This window comes from Meleagris gallopavo, chromosome 3 (genome assembly GCF_905368555.1).
Source record: "Meleagris gallopavo chromosome 3, MGAL_WU_HG_1.1, whole genome shotgun sequence".
Classification (NCBI taxonomy): domain Eukaryota; kingdom Metazoa; phylum Chordata; class Aves; order Galliformes; family Phasianidae; genus Meleagris; species Meleagris gallopavo.
In genome coordinates, this window is record NC_139406.1 from 70,688,450 (window position 1) to 70,712,742 (window position 24,293).

The 24,293-nt window shown below is 37.7% G+C and overlaps 1 long non-coding RNA gene across 1 annotated transcript; it reads right to left on the reverse strand.

The window, feature by feature from the left end:
* Nucleotides 1-785: 785 nt before the first annotated feature.
* Nucleotides 786-17,580, reverse strand: LOC146544764 (uncharacterized). The gene is made up of 2 exons (XR_014882614.1): nt 17,452-17,580; nt 786-1,069 (listed from the first exon to the last, which is right to left on the reverse strand). It is a non-coding gene; the product is annotated as an uncharacterized LOC146544764 (long non-coding RNA).
* Nucleotides 17,581-24,293: the final 6,713 nt, after the last annotated feature.

Here is a 24,293-nt window from a genome sequence, read left to right on the forward strand (position 1 = left end):
TAAATGATTCGCATATAAATTGCAAAGCTCCAAAAGTAGGAAATGCAATTTAATAGGCTATTACAAGCAAAATGTTTTAAAAAACATTCGAAGACTGTAATTTTAGTTAGAAAGTAAAGTTAGAAAATTCAATTTTCTGTATGTAGGTTTAGTAATACAGCCTCTGATTACCTCACCACAAGCCATTTTTGCATGGCATTTTGATTTCACTTAGGGTTCAAAGTAGACCGTGCTTACTCAGTTAATGATCAACTATTCATTCTTCTTTCTCCTGTCCCATTTGCAGCCCCCTGATGCATACTATTCAAACAGCCGTCTAAAATCAGAATGATTAATGTTTCTCCAGTGCTCATCACAACATTATCCAAATCTTGTTTAATCACACTTATCTTCATAACAACCTTGTGAAATGACGGCACGGCTACTCTTTATGTTTCAGCTGGGGACAAGAGCCATGGATAGTAATGCTAAAAATCTCTGCTGCTGTTGGGTATCCAATCTGAGACTGTGACATACGTTTTCTTGATTAATTAGCATTATCTCGTTCTTTGTATGTTCAAAACAAAACTATCATATATGTCAATGGGAGCAACGAGTTCTGAACATGGATGAAATATCTCAGATCAAACCTGTTAACAGAAAAATTAGTGCAGAATCTCTGTTTAGTGTAGCTTGCCCAGGATCACCTGGGAATATGTTGTAGTGAGAAGAACAGAATATGTTTCTTTATATATATATGTAGATGCTAGTTCACTGGTATACATATATGCATACACACACAAGTATATGCAAACATTCATTTTATTTATCAATTTATTTTTACAAAGAAGGAGCTGAATTACACTGTTATTAGAGATTGCAAGTACTGAACAACAGAAAAAGAGGATGACGAGGTTTTACCATTCAAAAGCCACATAACACCTGGCATAATTTACACTCGCTTGAGGCTTATTTTCAATTATAAAGTTTTTCTCTGATTCTCTGTTTCTTTCAGCACATCAATATTGCATTCTTGGAACACAGCCTTTATTCTTTCAAATGTCTTTGTCCTCCTTGAGACACTTATAACCTGTAAATACATAAAAGAGCAAAAGGATTACACTTGGATGGAGGAAGAAGGAAATTCAGTAATAGAGAGGAATAAGCACTTCACAATACTTTGCATCAGTGATCAAGGTCTGCATCTTTCCCAGACAAACAAACAAGAAAGCAATGTAAATACTTTCCTCAATGAATTCAGTGCCACAAACAGAAAATTTGCTATTTCAAGGCCTTCAGGAGTAACCCTGACAGAATCTTCCTTGAAGAAGGAAAAATGTAGTCATAATTAGAGAATTTTAAGTGCACCTCCCTCATCTCTTAGAACTACTTTTTATTAAAAATATGTAAAATTGGCCAAACTCCATTTGAAAACCAGACATTGATATTTATGCTAATTTATGTTAATATAAATATTACTATAGATTTTAATTTTTTTCTCCATGTTTGTCATGTTTTAGGATATTGCTTTGCTATGCTAGTAGCAGATGCAGAGTAAAGACTTTTTTATACTTGCTTTGCATCAAGATACCTAATACATATTGCAGAAGCATACACAAGTAACTTGCTGATATCTATGTGCCAACCTGAAAAGGCTCATTGTCCTTATTAGATCTAACAACAAACTCCAGCTGAGTTGTCATTTTAATACATGTAGGTTACTCTGAAAATAATGCCGCCTATTTATTTCATGGATACAACAACAGACACAAAAAGCACAATAACACTACTTGAAAGAGCAAATTCTCTGTTACACAATACTATTTTTCAACAGAGCCATCACCATTAGCTATTCATTTTCACCAGTTATGAACAAAGCATGCATGTCATAACCATACTTGTATAGCTGTAGCAAAAACTTGTTATTCACGTCGCTATTGCCACTCCTGAAATGCACCACCTACCACCTCACTATGCTCAGATCCACAGCTTGGTCCCATCAACATTCACCAAGCTCTGATGAATGTCAGTGAATAAAAATTTTTTCCACATGAAGGAATTCAATGACACAGCTTTGTTTCATCCATACGTCCATGTCAGACGCCATTTTATCATACTGTTCCTCTGCTGCCATCTTTCACATGGCAACAAAACATAGCGGAATATTGATGAGAAGGTTTGGTCTCTATTGCCATGCCACCAACATGGGCCTCTGATACCGTAGGTCAACATAAAAACATAAGAGGCATTACTTTCAGAGCAGCCCTTGTAGAATCAAAGCAAATCGATAAAATGCAAAAACTTAATTGAAATTAGTCTGTCCTACTTCAATTTTTTTTAACAGTTCTTATTGAAAGAAATATTATTTTAATTTTAACTTTTGTCAGTTGAAAAATACAAAGATAAATACAGTAAGGAGATGTTGATGGAAAAAAATAGGAATGTACTGTGGTCTGTTTTATTTATGAGGGACTAGGGAGGCTAGAGAGAAAGGAAAGTTTGCAGTAACAAAGAAAACTACATAGCTTATAAATACATTTTGAGCATTGAAATAAAGAGAATATTTGTTCAATTGAAGCATACATCGGAAAGCAGGTATATTCACAGAGTAAGAAAAAAATACAACTTTTGAAAAGTCAGAATTCCATCAATTTATGCAATATTCAAATATCTTTGTTCACTTCCAACACTAGTATGCAAACTGAACTTGAACATTTGAATGTAAGTTAACTTGGCTTAATGGTTGACAATAAAGCCAGGATCTCTGCCACATAAAAATATCCATGCTTCTATATACTACAGTTTTAGAAGACGCATATCTCTGTTGACTGTTCATTTTGGAAGGAGCTGAAAAACAAAGACTGAAAAATAATCAAAATCTGGCTGTTAGACAGTAAAAGGGCTCATGATCTTTTTTCAGTCTGAGCAGAATCAAGCCTTTGGTTAAGGAGTCCCTTGTGAATTAAAATGTACCCCAAGGTGATGATTCACTTTCTTAAGGAGTACTTTCAATAAAAAGGTGAAGGCATAAGTGTTAAGATGTCCTCTGATACTTACAGAGGTTATGATGGTGAACAATGATGCTGTAGTTCAGCTCCCATGTTACTACTGACATTTAAGCACTGTGTTCAGATCAGGTGGGACCATTAATCCCCATATAGCAACTTTGGAACTGGTCCAGAAACAGCAAATTGTATACAAATTTCTCTACGGTAGGGAAAGCTATGTTTCTGCAGCTTCAATGTTATATGAAATAATAAGAAAAAAATTAGGTCAATCCCATTCTGGCAAAGTAGGAGATCAGGGTCATTCTAAGAAAAACCTAGTGTATTTTCTTCCTTTTTTTTTCTTTCTTTTTTTTCAAATGACTTCCTAAAGTGAGGGCACAGGGTAAAGATGGCAGAAAGTGCATAGAAAAGACATATTTTTGGTGAAGCTTTTGAGTCATCCATAAATTGATCACATGTGGCCTAATCTAGGCAGTTACAAAGGAAGGGAGGAAAAGGAACAGTGCAAAGTAGATGAGGACAGGAAATAAGTGGTTGCATTCAATTTTCAGCCAAGAGGATATTCATGTACTGGAAAGTAAAGATTTTCTCTGACAACCTTTTTCCTACACAGTCTGTCATTTAAAATTACTATAATTTGCATGAGGAAAGCTGATTTATAAGACTTCAAGATATATTAAAAATTCTACACAATCTTAATTTTTAGTCAAAAGTTATATCTTTTCATATTTTACCATAACACTGGCAGGTTTTTTCCAGAGTCTGGGATTGTGAATCTAAACATTTACATCTGGCCTGGTTGCCTGAGGTCCTTCTATGACTAAGTTGGAGCCCTCAAGTCCATTTTATGGATCTCTGAATTATCTTTTCCGCTGTGAAATGCATCTGTGTTGTTTCCTTCATCCCAGTTGAAGAGAATCGTAGAATCATTAAGATTGGAAAAGGCTTTTAAGATCATCCAGTCCAACTATCCACTTACCACAGCTATTGCTCACAGAACCATGTCCCTAACAACTGCATCTACCCTTTCCTTAAACACCTCCAGTTAGGGTGGCCCCCCATTCCCCTGGGCAGCCTGTTCCAATGCATCATCACTCTTTCCGAGAAGAAATTCTTCTTAATATCTAACCCGAACTTCCTCAAAGAAGCTGCATTGCAGTGGAAATCTACTGCAGTTAATGCTGAGAATTAGAAGATTTGCAGGAAAGCAGACCCATGGTGTTTCCCCTCTGCAGCAGGACACACCACCCCAGCCCTTGCAGAGTGAACATTGGTCCGTGCTTCTAGATGAGGGAATCAAATCCCTTAATAACTTTCCCAGGACTAGAGAGCAGTGTCAGTTTTTCCCCGTTAGCATTCTTTGAGAATAGCAGAAACAGACAAAATTTCTTGTAAAAATATATATACATTGCAAAAATTATGACAAAAAAAAGTCTTTCCAAGACAAACAACCCACAGTTCCACTGCCTTTGAGAGTTCAGGTATGTATTGTCATATATAGGTAAATCTGCTTTGCAGCTCTGAATGAGTCATAAATTAATGACTTTAACTGTTGGTGTTTTAACAAAATTGCAAATTTCCATGGAAGGGATTCATCTGATTTCTTTCCTTACTCTTTTCCTTCTAAAGCACAGAAATCAGAAACTCTGACATTGTCACACCCTAAATGTTTTCTTTCTTCAAATTAACATTTAGACAACATGTTTATTTTTTAAAAGCTTTTTTTTTTTTTTTTTTTTTTTTTTTGAGACTGAACTTGAACTCCACTTACTGGCAAGTCTACATTTACAAGGCTGTCAGCTAAAAATAACAGATGAAGAAAGAAGTCATGAGCAACAGGTCAGGGCATGACACAAACATTAAGTAAAATTCCTTGCCATATTCTGTACTCATACAGAAAAGTTAAAGTTCATGGTTACTGAGGAAAAAGTGTATATGCAGCACACTATTACTGCTATAAACTGAAATGTATTCTATCCCAAAACGTTTTCTTGAAAGCAGAATGCAAGTATGACAACGTAAGCAGAGCTGAGAAGCTGATTAGCTGGGCACTTAGTATACCCTGAGCTGCGTCTCTGCCCGTGGCAAGTGAGTCCTGCGTTTATACTGGACTGGTGTAAGAATTTGAAGACATTGCTAAAGCCTTGGAAAAACACAGCTGTGAATGTAACCACCCCACTGAGCATCAGAATGAGCCCAGATTTACTGAATGTTCAAAGTGAGACTGAAGAAAGGTAAGAAACCTGTTAATACAACCAGCATTCTCCCAGATCTCGTAACATGGATGTAATAATTACCATTAGACATAACCCACACTGCTTGTAAAGTGCTTTTCAGTTTTTGTGTGAATCTTGGCATGTAAGATATTAAAACACAAATGTAGTTTGCATGATGAGAGAATTTCAAGATAGATACAGGTTTAATCAATTTTTACTGAACTTTTGGTGGTAAGAAATAAAGATTCGGAAATACCAGTTTGTGGAATCTCTCAGCATAGTTTCCCAAATAGGAAATAAAATCTTATCTTGAAAATATGGATAGATTATTTGCAGTATTAGACATAATCACAACAAAGTTACCATTAACCATTTTGGGAAATTCCTGTAATTTTTCTAATCACGATTCAAAATAGATCATTTCTTTTAGAATTATTTTTGACACGGGACATAAAAGTTCTGCTTTTTACCCAGTTCTGTTTCAAGATAAGTAGGTTAACTTTTCAACTGTATCCTCAGAAAGGGCTCCATGCTCCACTGTATAGCTGGTTGGTGTATACATAAATAAGAGCACTGAATGAAAGTAGATTTGTGAATGGACCAGATTGCATGCACGTGCATACCCAGAACAGAGGCCTTTTTCATTGCTACTTGTCTGACACAAATCACAGTTATGCAAAGCATAAACATGATTCTTCCTTTGGGCTACTGGGTGGCTACCACACAATTTGTCTCAAATTAAATGGCTTCAGAGATGTAAAATGAGAATGTCATCCTCTTGCCATCTCTTCCTTTATTATGCCCAATGCTATCACAATTCTTCCTAATCCTCCTCTGTAGATGGATGGTTTACCCCCCCTCCCCCCTCATCCTTCTCTGCCCACAGCAGTACCCTGAGAGTTTTCTTTCAGCAAAACAGCTTTTATTTGACATCATCATAATGTCTATCACAAGAATCAAGAGTGAGTCCTTTTTACTGCTCTGTCAAGATCTTGAAACTCACCTCCTTGTACTGGGAACATTTTTGACCCAAGCTAATGCGATTCTTGACCTGTCTAAGAACAGCAAGAATCAAAATCACTGTCTCTTGGGAGAGGCAGGTTTAGCAAAATAATCTCAAAGTCATTGAATCACCATGGCAGCAGAAAGAGATATAGATTTCTTCTGAGTGAAAAGGATCCACAATTTGGAGGAAAGGACAGTGGGAAACCTCTATTCTCTTCCGTCCTCCATCAATACCTCAGAAAACAGTCCTCAGAAATAATGCGGACTGTTATAATAACTATATTGTTTCAGACTGGTAAGCAAGAGTCTTGGAATAAAGGAGCTGGGTTGGAGGATTAATGAGAATCTATGTGCACGTGTGCGACATGGAGGATTTCTCACCCCGCTATTTACAGCCTGCAATCCCTATCACTATTCAGGTAAGGGGGAGATCAGAAGAAGGGAAATGTCTCAATGAGTTTGGTCCACTAATTGCTCATGGCAGGGCTGTGGTAGCTCATCAAAACATTTGAATTGGACTGGCTACAGAGGAAATAAGCTCCACAGCAAAGAAAACAATGAAAGAGTTTGGATTGTTGTCAGCTCTCCTAACACACAACAAATGATTAACTGATATAAAAGCTGCTCTGTGGTAAAGCTTGAATACAAACCTGCTGTTCTCTTTGTAGAAAATTATAGAAAAAAAAATCAGAAGAAGGGAAAGAAAAATGATAAGAAACTGATCTGGTGATGCAGTTGATAGAACAGAAGGAAAGGATAGCATCCAGAGAGACACAGGCAGGCTTGAAAAGTGGGCCCAGGAGAATCCAATGAGGTTTGGCAAGGCTGAGTGGAAGGTGTTGCACTTGGATCAGGACAATCCCAGATACTTGTACAGACTGGGATAACTCTTTGAAAGCAGACCTGTGGAGAAGTACTTGGGAGTTCCAATGGACAAAAAGCTGGATATGAGCCAGCAAGGTGCTTTTGCAGCTTGAAAGGCCAACTATATCCTGGGCTGCATCAGAAGAAGAGTGGCAGCAGGGAGAGGGAGGGGATTGACTCCCTGTATGGGGGACCTTGTGAGGTCCCATCTGGAGCTTTGGGGCCTCCAACACAGAAAAGATGTGGAGCTGTTGGAGCAAATTCAGAGGAAGTCATGAAGATGATCAGAGGGCTGGAGAACCTCTTTTATGAAGAAAGATTGAGGAAGTCAGGCTTGTGTAACTTGGAGAAGAAAAGGCTTTGGGGAGACCTCACTGAGGCCTTTGAGTACTTGAGGAAGCTTATAAAAAGGAGGGAGACATACATTTTGCTTGGTCTGACAGGGATTGAATAAGGAGGAATGGCTTTAAACTAAATGAGTGGAGGTTTAGATGATAGAAAGAAATTCTTAACTCAGAGGGCAACAAGGCCCTGGCACTGCCACTCAGAGAAGCTGTGGGTGCCCTATCCGCAGAAGCATTCAGCGCCAGATTGGATGAGGCCATGAGCAGCCTTAGCTGGTGGATGGCAACTCTTCTCATTGCAGGGACCTGGAACTGGATGATTTTTAAGGACCCATGCAATTTATGGCATTCTATGATTCTATGATCTAGGACAGTGGGCACCTCCCTGCACATCTGTCCTGCACAGAGATGCCTACACAAGCTACATCTCACCCACTCATGCACAACCTGCTGAACCAGCATCAGCATTTGTTCCAAATCAGCGTGGAATACCACAGTGATCTCAGTACAGGATTGGAAGCTCCTTACTCTGGAACTGATACACTGGAAGACGGAGCGGAAGCACCTGAGGATTCTAGTTCAGTTCCTTCTTCGCACACAGACACCAAAAATGCTTGCAATCACACAGCTCTTTTGGAGCACCAAGGAGTGCTGCTGCTTGTCACGATCACAGTGTTGGTGAGCAGAATGCAGGCAGAAGGAGGGCACAACTCACAGAGGAAGAACACATTGCATTTTCGTGTGGCGTGCATGTTCATTTTAATTGCTGGGGAACAATGCTGCTCCAACACCACCCACGGCATGGGCCTGTGACTTAGTGGCACAGTCTGTCCCTGCTCATGCAATATGGCTTGCTTGTTTTTTTTATTATTATTTTTTTTAACACGACTTTACAGCGAGCAATTTAACAGTTTCCTTTCCTGTTTCTGAGTGGCACTTGTGCATCATTTTCTCAGGAGTTTTTGTAATGTGAGGCCTACATTTCTCTGACCCCTTCACCCCTGCCAGTTGTAGAAACTGATATTTTTTGCTGGGCTACCTGGGGCAAGCAGCTGCCTCCTGCATCTGCTTCTGCAGTCACTGCATGGTAGTGTATAACTAACAAGCACTCTCTGTGCATAGGGAACACATTTAAGGCAAATCCATGTTATTTTGAAACAATCACAATGAAAACTACTGTCACATTTTCCTCGGTGCTGGCATGCAGCTGAACTTTACATGGGGTTCCCCCTCTTGGAACAAAATTTTACTGATCTTTGTTTAAACTGCTTTGGTGCATGATTTGATGGAATGTGTGGAGCAGAAGGAAACTTTAGATTGAATGCCAGATGCCTGCTTCATTCTTCTAACCTACAGTGTTATTAAAATATTACCAACTAACTGGTTCTCAAGATCTTTCCACCACAACAACTTAAAAATAATTTGGATATCAGTTTTTTTGCTTACTGTTGTGTTGTGATTGTTGTCTCTGTTGTCACAAGTATGAATATCAGGTAATGGGTACCATTCGTTTTTGTAGTTAGTAGTTTTCCTGGGGTGCTAGTGACAGGAGAAATGTATGCATTAAAACAAGCGTGATGGAAAGCAGCTCTCTTTATAATTTCAACCCAGCTGCTGTATTGATGGATACAATCTCTACCACATGCTCCAGGTGGCTTCTAATGCCTGACTCCCTGCAGAAACCTCTATTTGCACATCTTAAACCACTTATTGGATTTGAACAGGATTTTTCAGCCTGAGTGCAGTAACAGTGTTCACTTATGTAATATTTGTAAATCCTGGCTTTACATTTCACTCACCAGACTATCTTCAGAGGTATTCAACAGGGCTTTTATGTGGTCTGTTTCTTGCTTTTTAGTGAGATCCCATCAACTTGCACGGCTACAAAGCACATTACTAAATTTATTTTCCATCATTGTCAGGGGTTTACAATGAAGTGTAACTCAATTAATCAGCCCTTGCTGAATAGTGCTTTTCTTTGTCACCAGATTTCATATAAAATTCATCTGAAAGCTTTGTATTCAAAGTTCACAAAGGTTAACCTTTTTTCAGGGCTTGCATCTCCAAAGGCTCTAATCAACTTGTCTACTGTTGTTTAAAACTTCACTTTCTACTGTACCAGTTGCTTTGAATTATTGTTCTTGAGACCTTTATTTGGTGCCTGAGTGACTGAACTGGCACACTGAAGCCTGCACAATAAAGGTTTTTTATATTTATGGATGGGTAGAATTGTTACTAAAGGATATATATTCCATCTCGTCTCATGCATTACAACTGTCCACCACCCAGACATTTACTGTATGCTTTGTAGCTGTGCAATAAAACTTCAAGTGTTTCCTTTCTCCCAGTAATTCTGTGTGCAGCCCAGATCTCGTATAACGTTTTAGGGACTTAATAATAAGTTAGTGTACTAATTAGTGGAGACAACAGCAGACACCCATGATTTATAGCAAATGCCCAACAGATGATTACACTGCTGAACCACAAGTAAATCTTTTCAGCAGTGAGCCTTTACAATTAATTGCACATCAGTATACTTATTTTGTTCCTTTATATTAAAAAAGGAAAAAAAAAAAAGAAAAAAAAAAGAAAAGATGAAAATGTTGCCTTTGAAGGTGGAACTTATGGTGGCTGCAGGTGTTTCTTCTGATAAAAGGCATTGGTATGCAGAAACAGAACCATTTTCAGATAGGATAAACTTCTACTCCTCTCCTCCTTTATTTAGTATGAAACATTACTCTCCATCTGAGTGATGTTTGCATTCCTTTCCAACACAGCTGGTTTGATTTGTGACCTGAATGCAATGACAGACATACCAACAATCCATTACATGAACTAAGGTATTTGGGATTTTTGAACATGGTAGTGCAAGGGGACAGAGATCTGACTACATAACTTCTTTGAATTTCTGGGTAAACTGCACATCCAGCAGTTGGACTGACACAATAGATCTAAGGAAATATTACTGCTTAGATTATTGACTCCAAAGGCAGTAAGAAAAATTAGTATGACTGATTGCAACAATTCTACACGAGCCTTTACAACCTGATGGGTCTAGAGTTCACTTTGTACAATCTCCCAAGTAAGGAATGTTCTCCAAATTAATATGTTTTCTAAAATACTTGCTATGCTACAAACCACATTCCAGCACATCTGTTGTGTCTATTCAATAAGTACTAAGTGAAATAGAATATAGATAGAAGTCAGCAAATGGTAGGCTTCAAACTGTATGATCAGGACACTAAATACAGTGATATGGAAAGAAAACAAAAGCATTTACTTAAGGTATTAGCTGAACTTAAAGTAAGAGGCACAGATTACAGATTGTAATTCTCATCAGAAGATTATTTTGGGCTAACAATTATTACTACCTTTATTGCACATTGTATTTCTTTTCTTAATTATTTCAGTATAGAAAATAAGTTTGATCCCTGTTTACTAAACAAGAACTAACAAGAGGAGGACACCACTGTCTTCTTCATTCTTACTGATGAAAACATATTCATGCCTTCATCTTAAATGCAAAATTGGTGCTCTGATGCATCTTTTCATTTTCCACCCAGAACTCCTTAAAGAGTAAAGATGAACATTGTATTCCCAAAAGATAAAAGAAAACATGAAGTACAAATACGCTTACTCTTTCATCTGGTTTTTCCTCATTTTAGTTTAATGTTCCAAATATTATTTGAAGCAAAGGTAAGGAAATCTGTGTCAGGGAGGGGAGAAGAGAAGAACCGGAATCTTGGCAGTTAAAAAAAAGAAAATCTCTGACAGTTTTCTTTTTACAAGAAAAAGTATATTTCTCCTACAGAGAATTAGGTTACTCCATTGATAAATTGGAAAATTGAATACAATCCGTGACAAACGTTTTTCAACCAAAGCCACTGCAATCACAAAGCTGCTAATGACATGCTGCATAGCTTCAGGGTAAATCAATTAATCTGAACAACAATATCTCCATCTGTGATGTGAATATAATACTTCTTCCCTGTTTCTTAATTAATTTGTAATATTCTCTCTCCTCACTTTCCAACTGCCCGCAGCATTCAGAGCCTCGGACTAATTCCACAGAGAAGGAGCATCTGACCTGTGCAGGTTTGGCCCCAATCACTCAGACCACTGGGACCTCCCCAAGAGCCTGACCGGACATCAGAATGTTTGATCCAGGATGCAGCCACAAGCAATAAGCTGGTTTGGCCTCTCATGAGCTGCCAACTGAAAGCCCATTGAGGTTGATGGACATTGCTGTCACCGCAGATAGGGTCCACAGCACTTAAAACTATTAGAGCTGATTTTACTTGAGAGTCCTCTCTTCTAGGAGTTACTTATCAGTCACTCTGCTGGCACATTGCAGTCACATTGCAATTACAGCCTAGTCACAGCCCGCATTACATGACAGTTGCTTTAGAGCACAGAGCAATCCCATCGCACTTACTTTATATTGACAGTTGTACGATGCCACTGTCATATCACAGATATTTCCTTGTCATAACTTAGCGACATTGTAGTCACACGTCAGATACTTTTTTAGAGCACTCTGAATCTTTTGCATGGAAAACTCTGATAACAGCAGTCACTGCTTAGTTATCTCTTACCTGTAGGTATGAGAAAAACATTTTGTAGTGGGTACTTCCACCAGATGCTTTGACCGTCACACAAAGAGTTGTCGCCGTTGCTCACTACTGACCTAGTGCTGGGTCCTTACATCCACATCAATTTCAAATTAAAGTAGGACCTAATAATATTTACAACCAGTTCCACATTTTATAGGTACTTCTTAATTTTACTGTTCAAATACTGAAGGCATTTCCTCCTCTATTCAGTAATAAAGCTGTGTAAATAATTAAACATATAATTCTGTTTTCACAAACAAATAATCTTTTTTTTCTAAAACCATTTGTCATATAATTTCTCATTATAATTCTGTAACTGTAGCTACTGTTTTGCATACATTTGACAAGCAGTGCTTAAGTAATGTATCCAAAGATACAGTTTAAATGGTATATTTCTTCCCACTGACTGTTGAGTCCAAGGAAAAGCCATCACTGCAGTTAACATTCATTCTGTTTTTTTGAGGAAATACTACACTGGAGACTGAAAATGCATTTAAGGCATGTTTCAAAAGCATGCATTTTCTATTATATCACAAGGATATTTAGAGAAGGAAATATACATATGTATATACTTAGACCATGTAAACATTTAACAGAGTTTGAACATTATTATGATATATGTATATGTATGATTATAATGACATAATTATTCACCTGCTGTATTTAAGATGAAGCTCTTCAAGTCCTTTCCCCACATTTCTCTCCCACTCAAATGTTCTTGATTTTAAAATGAAGAGCATGCTGCAAATTCTGTTACAGCTTTATAAACTGCAAAGACAAAGATTGCCCTTAAAAATGCTACTAATGAAATCAGTGGGGGTAATGTGGATAATTCTGAACTTGATCTTGAAACCCAAATTTTAAAGTGATGATTCCTTGAGTTTTGTCAGGGATCAGTCTTGAGTATGGCACTGTCAGCTGTATGAAAACTAGAGCATTTTTCCAGGCAAAATCCCATGCAAATTCAGTACCAACTGAGCAGGTTTTCTATCTGGATACTTCATGGACTATCTAGTAGTGCTAGTACTTGAAACTGACACATGTACATGATATGCCAGTACAAAACCACATTAAAAAAGACGTCTGATACTCTACTGATAATCTAACATTTATTCTGGTTGGTACTCTTAACACTTATCCTCAGTTTTAGCATAAAATTTCTAAAATTTCTTGAAATAAAATTGAAAGTGAAATAACCTCAGTGCAAAATCAAACCAGAAAAAAAAAAATAGTATGTATTAACATTTTAAGAAATAACCGGACAAAAATTAGCATATTATATCACAGAAAAGAGATTACATTAACACTAATGAATCAGAAGTTAATCAAAAAGAGGAATCTAAACACCCACAGAAGAGTTTGTAAGCTGTCCCAGGTTTATTTGTTACTATGAATATACAAGAATATCTGAAGTAAAGGGAATGCAAAGATCTACTTGTACTGATATTTGACTACACTCAGAAGCAGCAAGATTATGCAGACCTGCCAAGAGAAGAGTTCCAGTCATTTCCCTTTTCACAGCACATTGCATTTTTGCACTGCAGAATTATTCAGCATGGAGCAGATCCGCAGCAATTCAGCTATCTCCACTTCAAGACCTCTCCCAGAAAGTAAGATGCAACACATGTACATGCAGTCTTGTTTTGAGGTTTTACACAGATTCTGCAACAAAGAAAACCTTTGTATTCTTAGGCTTCAAGCACTAATATCCAACATTTAGATTTAAGTCTGTGAATTACTATGCTAATTCCAAATAATTTTTTATAGGAACTAGAGACATTTTTGGAATGATCCATCCCTATATACAATTTCCCTAGCATCTCAGAAGGAACATACATTTTTTTCTCACTTTGGAGGAAAATGGGCTGAAAGCATCTGTTTTTCATGCCATCACACTTTTTTAATTTAAAGAGCAAAACCAGAAATATATAGCGGAACTAATATGGCCCCAGTCATTTTACACTTATATGTACTATCTGCAACTGTAGCAATAAAACTTTCAAAAACAAATGACCTTTTTTATGTTCACTTTTATTTGTCTACCATTCAAATAATAAAGAAAGTCTATAAAATAGTTCTACTCTGTAACTTGTGAAGTTAAATCCAACCTACCAAAATAATGAACTAAGAATGCTCTTTTTAAAATGGATCCGGTTGTAGCTTAATTAAAGAAGTTAAATACATTCCATTGCTATGAGGCATCACAGCCTCATATAGTTTATTATCTGGAATTAGTCCCTGGTTGAAAAAAAAAAAATGAAGTTCAGTGTTTACCATTATAGATTAAGGTAGTAGAAGTGTAGGATGCTACCAATTTATTTTGTTGTTATTTTCAAACAGTGCTAGTGATTAGTTTCAAGCAATTATATGCCTAGTTTTTAGTTCAATGCAGATAATTTCATTCTACTTTTTATAGACTTCCATATTTTAAAAAGTTGGTAAAATATTTCAAGACAGTATCTTTCCACTGCCAGAGTGTTACTTCCCAATAGCTTCTTTTATGCATTTATGCACAAAACAGGTTGAATTTAGGTTGTTATGATCACTTAACGTGACATGGTTTATCTATGTAGTTTATGTATCATGTGTTGCTCATGTGAAATGTCTATGTTAAAGATCCAGTATAACTGTCACATTCTCTATAGCGAGGGAATACCAGAAGAAATGTGGAGGTACGCAAATGCTATTTGGTTGACTGGACAGTAGACCAGAGGTATGTGTGCCTCGATGGGCATCAGGCCTGGCCGTAGTTATGGGTACTACACAGCCAAATTACCTCTACTAGGGAGTACATGCAGTGTCTACAGGATCAGTTGGCAAAAAAAAATAAAAGATGATTTCACAGGCCATGTGATATGCAGACCTAGTTTAATAAATAGTTAAATAAACAATTAGCTATTCTTGAATGATACACAGACTAAATGTATTGATAGTCTCCTGACTACCAAAACCCACTGACTAAATCTGACTAAAATTTTAACAATACTGAACAATACTCCATGTATCCAGAAGTAATATCAGGGTGTTTTGTTTCCAGAATGTTTAAACTAAAATTTGAAAGTTGACATCTCTTTGCATGATATGACATCATGGCAATGCAGCATGAGAAATTCATTAGTTTATGTGTTTAGTTATGCCCAAAATGGCCCGAGATTTGAACAGGACAACACAGTGATTTACTACTGTTTTTATCACTCATTAGCTAAGCGTAAGGGTGGTTGAGAGAATTCCACTGAATGGAGACGGGTTTCTTTTTGTCTGTTTGTAGTATTAGGGAAATTGAAAAACAGCAAAATATCTGGGGATGAGTGTGACTGTGCAAGAGGAGACATAAAAATAGTATAAGCAGGAGTTACAATGCAAATTTTAATCTCACAGTGGTACTGTATGCAAAGAAAAAAAAAACCAACAATTGTGAATCCAAGAGGAAATATAATGTTACTGAGGCAAATGTGCCAAGATGGAAAAAATCAAAACAGAAGCTGTTATGCACTAACTCAATGCAGAAATCATTCGGTGCCTGAAAAAGGACACTCCCATAGAGTATCGCAGGCACACAGCACACAGAGCCACAGAGCAGTTGAGTCTGGAAGGTACCTCTGAAGGTCTTCTAGTCCACTCCCCATGTCAGGCAGAACAAAGATGCAAAATGCATGTGCTCAAAAAATAAAATAAAATAAAATAAAATAAAATAAAATAAAATAAAATAAAATAAAATAAAAACCATTACCCAGCATATCAGTAAACTGAAATCTCAAGAAATAGGACAAGCATAATAAATTCCATGGCAAAAATTCAAGACCATTAATGGCTGGTGCATGCAGCTGATGAGTCATAATGACTTTTGCCTACAGAGAAGGACTTTGCTTTGCCAACATCTACCTTCTGACTTCACCCCAAAAATTCATTCCATTCCAGCACTACGTGATTGGATTGTATAAAGGTCACGATTATCTGTTGAGCCAAATAGGAAATGCAGATGAGACACCAGTTTCCTTTGACAAGCCAACCAATAACATCATTGAAGAAGCAGGCACAAAATCCGTCATCATCAAAACTTTGGGGAATGAAAAAATGTGTAGTATAGCAGTGCTGGCAGTGTTAGCAGATGGTATGAAATTGCCACCGTATGTGATCTTGAAGCGTAAAACAATGCTGAAGGACCAGCTGCCTACTGGAATAATTGTTAGATGTCAAAACCAAGGATGGATATCTACAGATTTAATGAAGTATTGGCTGAACATCGTTTGGAACAAGAGACCAGGTGTGCTGGAATGCAAAAAGAGAATATTTGTCCTAGGTACATTCAAAGGATATCTAACATCAGCTGTTAAGGATATCATTGGAGAAATGAATATTACTCTTGCAGTCGTACCAGGAGGAATGTCACAACTGCAGGTGCCTGATGTATTAGAGAACATCCCTTTAAGGAGCATTTGTAGCCCTTATGGTTCTTGACAGGGAATCCTGCTGTAACCTCTAAAGGAAAGATAAAGAGGTTCTACTGCAGCACTGCTTTGTCATTGGTTTAAGGCAGTATGGGATAAGATAAAACCAGGAGTTTACATTGAAGGTTTTAGGAAATACCATATTTGAAATTCCTTGGGAGGAGACAGTGAAGATTTGCATTCCAAGTTGAGAATGGTGAAAGCACTAGAAGTGGGGAAGAAGCTGAAGATGATGAAGGTGATAGAAGTGATGAAGAGGTTCCCAGTGAAACATCTGAGTAATAAGCCATAAGAGAAGAAAATAGACTGAATTCAAGCAAGTTGTTAGTGAACGATTTATATTTTCATTGTATATTGGTTGCAATATGTAATAAACTGTTTCGTTTATGACCTTTGCCTATACGGATAGTATCTTAAATTCAGCATCATTTTCCTTGATTAAATGAGATATGTCCTGTAATTTCAAAATGCAAGGGAATAATTTTAATAGGTTGTATTCTGAGAAAACAGCACTTGAGAAGGAATTTTGAGGAGGCAGTGAAAGCATTTTTGCTCCAAACTATTTACCAATCTGTTATATAAATAGAACATTAGTGAAATTAAAAAAAAAAAAAAAAGCCAACAACAAACAAACTAATTTTCAATTGGTTCTGCTACTGAATTGAATGACAAATTCCCAAGAGGACGAGGAGGAGGACCTGTTGTAAATAAAGATTCCAAGTCTGGCCCATTGATTTTATTTAAGTGTAGGTATTCAATAAAACACAAGATGATAGCCCAAATATTGCTTTGGCAACACTTAAAGACAAATAAATCAAGCCAGCCTGGCTCTCCCCATCTGATCTTAAAGCAGAGTTGTCCTTTCACACCTGTACCTCTAATGTCTGGAGAATCACACATATGTTCACAGACCAGGCTGCATCAGAGAGAATTGGAGAAGAAAGTTACCTCTAAGGCTTTGATCATCACCATACCTTGCCAAAGAGTTCCATCTCTTGCATCCTTGGTTACTGCAATGACGCTGTTGTCCATAGGCTGCAAATCTTGAAGGCTAGGGCTGAAAGCCATGGACTTCTGAAAATCAATAGCCAAAAGTACATTCCAAAGCTCTGCTGCAGGAAAGTTTAGAAAGTCAGTAGCTAACTTGAAACTCAATGGATATCTGAACTGGAAAACAATCTTTGAGGTGTCTTCCAGCGGTAGAAACCACTATGTCTTTGTCTGTGCTGGAGAAAGTAAGAGGCAGAGATAACTGACATCAAAGTCAAGAAAAGGTGGACATAAGCCAACAGACTTTCCATTGACTTCAGTGGGTTTTGCAAATAATTTCTATCTCAAAGATCAGAAGTGGAAAATTTGGACACTAAATAATGTTCGCAGTTTTTTGTTTTGTTTTGTTTTGTTTAAACATTCTCAATCTAAAGATATTGCCAAGTATCCAGTGCTTTTGATGTTACTGTGGAGGAGATCAACACCCTTTTGTTGCAAAATGTTGTAACTGGTTCATCAGTACATTTATCTCTACAGCTGTATATTGCCTTATTTATCCATTCCTATCAGCTTTTCTTTCCTTTTCTTTTTTTTCTTTTCCTAAACATTGTTGCTGACTATACAGAAGCCAAGAAAATTCAGGGCAGTTTCCAAAGCTGATCATTTTTTCTTTCTTTTGTAATGAAAACGCCAAACCAGCACGGATGATTTAAAAATGTGTGTCTACAGTTTATAAGCAAATCGACTTCCCTGCCATTCTGTGATGGAGCCTTAGAAATCACACAATGCCTGTCACTATTTTTCAGATATTTAATAAATCTGGTTCAATGATTTTCTGACAATTCTCCACCAAAATTATTCAGGCAGCCTGAGTCCCTCCTTTAAAAATAAATAAATAAATAAAAGAAATCCAAAACAATGCTGTATGGATTCAATTTTGAGTCAATAAATTGTTGATTAATCTGGCTCATGGTGTGTATAAACTCAGGCTTAGCTTTAATGGTAATCATCTCCAGAGTGCCATACAGCTGCATGCTTTCATTTCACACCAAGGGAGCAAGGATTAAATCCCTCATGGAGAAGACATATAAACAGTTTTAGTCTCTGCAACAAGCACAGTCCCCATGGCAGCTTAGTGGTGTATACACCATGTGAACGTGTGAAGAGGAAGAAGGAACTGGTTCAAAAAAATAGCCATCTACACAAGGCGACTAGTGCAGCATGTAGGACAATAGAAATGAGTGGGGGAGAAACCTAAGTGGATCAGAACAATAAGCTGCATGGAGAGCATTGCTGTTCTTTAGGCACCTACATTGGCCACACTCAGGTGGCACGGCATAAAATCTGTAAGTGATAACATATGTATGGTGACAGCCTGAAGACAGTGAGCTGCTATGTGCAGGCTGTTGATAGCCATGAACTCCTAACAGTTATGTGTGCTCATTAGTGCGCCGCCCTGACCATAAAGTGGTTCTGTGGTTTTACCCAGACCCTTATTTTCCACCATATAATCTTCCCAAAGCTGTCCCAAATTCTCTAATATAATGGTGTTAAGTACAATTTATTTGTAAAGCTTTCACTTTTCTTAGAGAATTTTAATCCCATTTATTGGTAACTAGCTTTTAAAATGACATTTTTCCTTGCTGCATTTAGCTTAGTCCAAGGGGGAAAAAAAAAAGATGCCAGATGTCATGGGGCCAATAAGCAGGTGGGCCGAAGCTTCTGTACCAATTCAAACTGGCACCGCATCAAACCTGGTGGGTATAACCTTTAATTCAGTGCTTCCCTGGCACCAGATCTAGTGCCATCTGCTTAGCTTTGCTAAGCTGTGCTTGTTTCTGTGCAGGGATGATGCCAACAATGCAAACTGTCTCCTACATGTGCAGGGAATCATCGGTGCAACTAGTTTTTCAAGACCCATATGGTGGCATCTGCAAATGTACACTGTCAGCATTGCTACTCATACCACCCTTCGTGTTTAAGAATGGAAGGAGAGAGCTCTGCTTTGCAATTCACATTGAGCTGAAGGGATATTCTCTTTCTCTTGATCCTGTTTTTAAGGGCAACTCCGTGACAAAGGGAACACACAGCTTCTAGAGAAGTTTAGAAATCAATTATAAAAAGTAGGAGAAATTGAGTAACAGCTGGGAAAAAGTGATGGCTTTGAGGAAACTCTCTTAACTCATTGCTAGAAAGCTTCCTTGCTGTAGTTAAAGCCAAAAAAAAAGCCACTGTCTTTTGCCTCTTGGGGTTGTGAAGTAGGTATGTTTCCCCATAGCAGTCTCCCCAAGACATGGACACTTTAATTTGGGGAGGAATGGATTTCATCCTATTGCCTCTTCTGCACAAGATGGTACCCTCAAGAAGAGCACTCATCAGAGGACAGGGTAGGTAGGAGTTGGCTCCAGCAGAGCTATTTCGGTGCTTATTCCTGGCATTAATGAGAGTGACTTCTGGCACAGAATAGAAGATAAAGAGCAGGGTTAGACACTGGCACAGGTTGCCCACAGAAGTTGTGATGCCATCTCAGTGGAAATGCTCTGAGTCAGGCTGTCTAGGGCTTTGGGCAACCTGATTTGTGAAACATGCCCCTTTTTATGGCTGAGGGGTTGGAATTAGATGGTTTTTAAGATGCCTTCCGACCCAAACCATTTTATGACTCTATGGTAAATCTATGTACTATGATGAACAAACCCAGTGCTAAGAAAAACTCACTTTAAGATATCCAGTTTTACTTTCCCTTTGTTAGGCAGCAACAACATATCCCTCAAAGTGTGACGACAGACTCACACGGGGCCATGGCTGTCTGTGCCTCCTCCTTCTACTTGCTTACCTGCTGACATGTGCAATCCTCGAGCATGCAGCTTTGTAGTGCTTTGCAGAGCCAGCAGGTGTGCATGACAGCTTAGAGGGGAAAGGCAAAGAAGCACCATCCGTGCTCACACCTCTGAGCATTGCCTTGGCATTTTCCAGCCCTTCACAATCTGGCTGCTCAGACATTCCCACTGGCTCTGATATGTTACCACCTATCACCAGAATCAGTAAGTGAGATCCTGACATGCTGCTCTGCCAACCATCAACAGAACACCTCCGTGTGGTCAGGAAAAGTACATGCCGACCACAAAAAGCAGTTCTCCTTATTATGAAATGATTAATTGCTCCCATAGAAGGCCAGAAAAATTTGCACTGAAAAATTTGAACGAAGTTGTTTTCTTTGGATCAAGATGCTGCAGTAGAATGGTTAAATACAAACAAAAGTTTTTGTTTTTTCCTTTTTATTTCCCCCAGTGGAATATTTTCCACATTTGATTTTATGTAAATTTTCTATTGATCTTCCAGTCTTCAAAAAATCACATTTATATAGAGCATAACTCACTGTCAATATGACAGTGTGGCTTTAAAGCAAATGCTTCCCCTGCTCCCCAAGTAGTTTTGTAACATTTTTAAACAAGGAAAAGGTTAACCCAGTAATCTGGGAGTTGTGAAACCTCTGGCCATTTTCATTTGAAACCTCAAGCAATTCTCTATGTTCACAACAACGCTGGCCCTCCTCCTTTCTTTGCACCATTGCCCTCCAACCGCTTGAGCAATGTGGCCCTCTCTGAATCAAAATCTGCTTATAGGTCAAAGAGGGGGCAAAAATTATTCCTTATTTTACAGAAAAGTTATGGAGTTTTACTAATGCATGTCATAGTTTCAAGATGTTTGCATGGTACATGCAACATACTATGGCAACATTAGGGTTTTATTATTATTATTGTAATTCTACTAGCAGGGTTGTCTTGCCTTTACTTTATGTAAGATAACAGACAGCACCAAACACAGCTGCAAGTCATGTCACTGGTAATGAATGAGGACTTTTGTGTTGCCGTTATGAACTTGCAGATAGCTTTAAACAGTGACCTTTAAATCACACTAGTCCAAAATGGCCTTCTTTTATTTTTACACTCCACATGTTTCTTTCCCTGACATGCTATTTTCTCAAAAATTATAATTAAAAAAATCATTTTTAAAAAGATGATAACTAATAAAAATTCAAAGTTCCTTTGTGGCAAGGTCAGCCGCTTTTGTACAAAAAGGTACAAGCGGAAGAAAGACTTATTTCTTTCTTGACACAAAGACTTTATGGTACCAAGTGCTAGACTTACAATTTGTTCCTCTAAAGCAGTTCATTATGTTTGGTATGCAATCTATATCAAATTTCTGAAGGTGTCCTCATCATGTGTACTTCCATACAAACATACAAACAAGAAAGTATACACTCTGACTGTGCACTTGTTGTGAATTTGAGATGGATGCTGCTGATGCATTGCAGAAAACAGTCAATTGCCCAAATCTACTGCTCTTACTGTTAAGCAGCATTTTTGTTTTTACAAGGAAAGATTACTTGCAAATACTCCCTCTTGTGATCAAAGCTAGAAAACCAATGGCATCATTTCCCACTGGTTCAAATCTTTCTGACTGACATTATTCAAGTGCTACAAACTTGATAAACATAGACAAAAGTCTGTGTACAATATTTTTAAGTTGTACCATTCTGTGGTCTTGTAAAAGCGATGGTTACCATTCAGAGACATTGAAAAAGGCTCACTCATCTTCTGATGAGGCATTACATGTGCTGAACTTCACTGCTCATGTGAAGAGGACATATTTCAAAGCACAGATTTATTTCTCCTTTCTCCATTGGTAAGACAATAATTTAAAAAATCATAGGTTGGTGAGTCTTCAAGGAAATAAAGAAGAATTTAGAACAAAAAGTAAAAATAAGTCCCTCCTTTCATCTTAGTGTCTTCACAGAGTTAAATACATATGTATATTTCTTTTGAAATAAATCTCTTCAACCTTGAATTTCACTTTTCAACCACAAGTAGCTACTGGGTGTTACAAAGGTAAAAATACAGCATCAGCCTTAGGCATTCCAGATTGATTAGAATATATAAATATGAAAAAAAAGAAAATAAAAAGAGACAATCTGTGTTAGAGAGTGCTGTCAAGCTGCCTTTTTTCAGTTAGACAAAAAGAGATGCTGGTCTTATAAATTGACTTTAAACCCCAGAAATGCTGCCTGAGCACTGGTTCAGAAAATTCAAGTTTGGAAAAATTTATATTCATTTTTATCCAAAAATGTTAATTGGACTCCTACTTGTGCTTCATCTGGATTTAAGTCTTATGTTTAATGCCCTGACCTTTCAGCAAGAGTTTACAATTTGCGTGTCACTTGCTTTCCTCTCTGCCCACCAGAAGTGCTCCACCATTGATTTTATTCTGTCAGTCATTGTGGAAGAGGAATAACTCTGCAAATCATGCATTATGTATCACAGAGCACAAAGATTTGATGAAGAGAAAATAGAAGCAAAAAAAACATTTAGGAAATAAGAAATGAGAATACTCAAGCCAAGTCCCATTTATGCAACTGTACAGAGTTCTGGTTGCCATCTCGGCTACTCGAGGCAAGCTGAAAGAACTCACAAACACTTACATGGTGATCACACGCAACGTATCTCTGCTATGCCACAGTGAGTACAGGAGCATTTAGCCCTAGCTACAGTGCACCATCTCTCTTGAGAATCTCAACTCTACACGTCACTTTAAAGCCAATATACTGCAAAAGTTTCTGTTTGTGCTTAAAGAACTCCAACATGAACTGCTGCCAACTCACTGTATTGAATTGTCCATTGTAATTTAGTGGACATCTTCTCAAGTACTTTTTTTTTCCTTTTTTTTTCCCCAAGACATTTTTATTTATTGTTATGGTTTAAGAGCACACCACTTCTCTCCTTGCATTTCACTGTATTTTATTTTGGATTCCCATGAGCATCTGTATTTTCTACAGAGGTTTCTCTGGTCTTCGTTCTAAAGCAATTACTCCTCAACTTTCTCCTGGCTCTCACGCATACTGCTGAAGTGTTTGAATCAATACAATTTTTTCTTACACTATTTTATTCACTCACATTTACAACTTCTGAATACTAATCAATATCCAAATCTATAGAGTAACACCCATGGCTTGGTCAGGTTGTTTCCAGGGTCTTCATGGCTCAGTTACTGAGTGCTACACACTCCACAGTAAGAAATGATCAATAGAATATGCACCCAGTATTTTTGTTCATCTTACTTGATTATGTCAAAACATTCATTTCAAATTATTTATTTATTTTCTGTCAGCAACAGCTTAACCTTGGATTGTCTTCTCTGTTCATAGGCAGGAAGAAAACTCCACACTATTGTGAGACCAAGAAAAGCCAAGTAGAAAAGAGCAGACAAGGAAAGGCCCCTCGGCCCAAGCTGTGTTAGAGAACTAGATTGACATTTCGCAGTAAACAATGGCCAGGGTAAAACCCTTTAGTGTTTTTCACACTCCGCTGAATGCTGTTCTAGTGCATTTTCTTCAGAGGTATTATAAAGTGAACACAAGAAACAATCTCTGGGTTTTGCAATTCCTGAAGATGACGAGGCTGGCTTATTGCAAGCAGAGCTAACCTTTCCAAAGCATTTATTCTTATGTACCAGGGGTTGAATAATCTGAGAGACATACGTAGAACACATATAAATAAATAAATCACACAGAGGAATATGAAAATTCCCATGCAGGACACATCTTTTCTACACGTTAACCCTTTCTGTGAAGAATTTGTGAACAAAGAAGTTGTGTTGATAGCTCCAGTCATCTGCACTAACTCTGCCATGACTTCATCCAAGTGGAGTGAACTATGTCTTCAGCAATGTCTGGAATGTTCCCACATCTGCTTAATTTATTTCAGAAATGCCAGTAGTGTCACAAAAATGTTCATCTACAGAGGCTTGTACAGAGTCTCAAGCTTTAATA